Source organism: Puntigrus tetrazona, chromosome 14 (assembly GCF_018831695.1).
Source record: "Puntigrus tetrazona isolate hp1 chromosome 14, ASM1883169v1, whole genome shotgun sequence".
NCBI classification, from domain to species: domain Eukaryota; kingdom Metazoa; phylum Chordata; class Actinopteri; order Cypriniformes; family Cyprinidae; genus Puntigrus; species Puntigrus tetrazona.
In genome coordinates, this window is record NC_056712.1 from 3,911,178 (window position 1) to 3,911,398 (window position 221).

Here is a 221-nt window from a genome sequence, read left to right on the forward strand (position 1 = left end):
AACGTAGGGTGAGCAGCATCATAAGTCAATGTGTAACTTGCAGACGGCTCAGAGCTCCACTCAGCATCCAGAAGATGGCCAACCTTCCAGTAGATCGTCTCACANNNGCAAGAAGTTCAAAAGATGGCAGATCTTCCTCCTGAGCGCCTCAGTACATCTCCCCCGTTTACATATGTGGGGTTAGACTTTTTGGTCCATGGACTGTGATCACTCGGCGCACC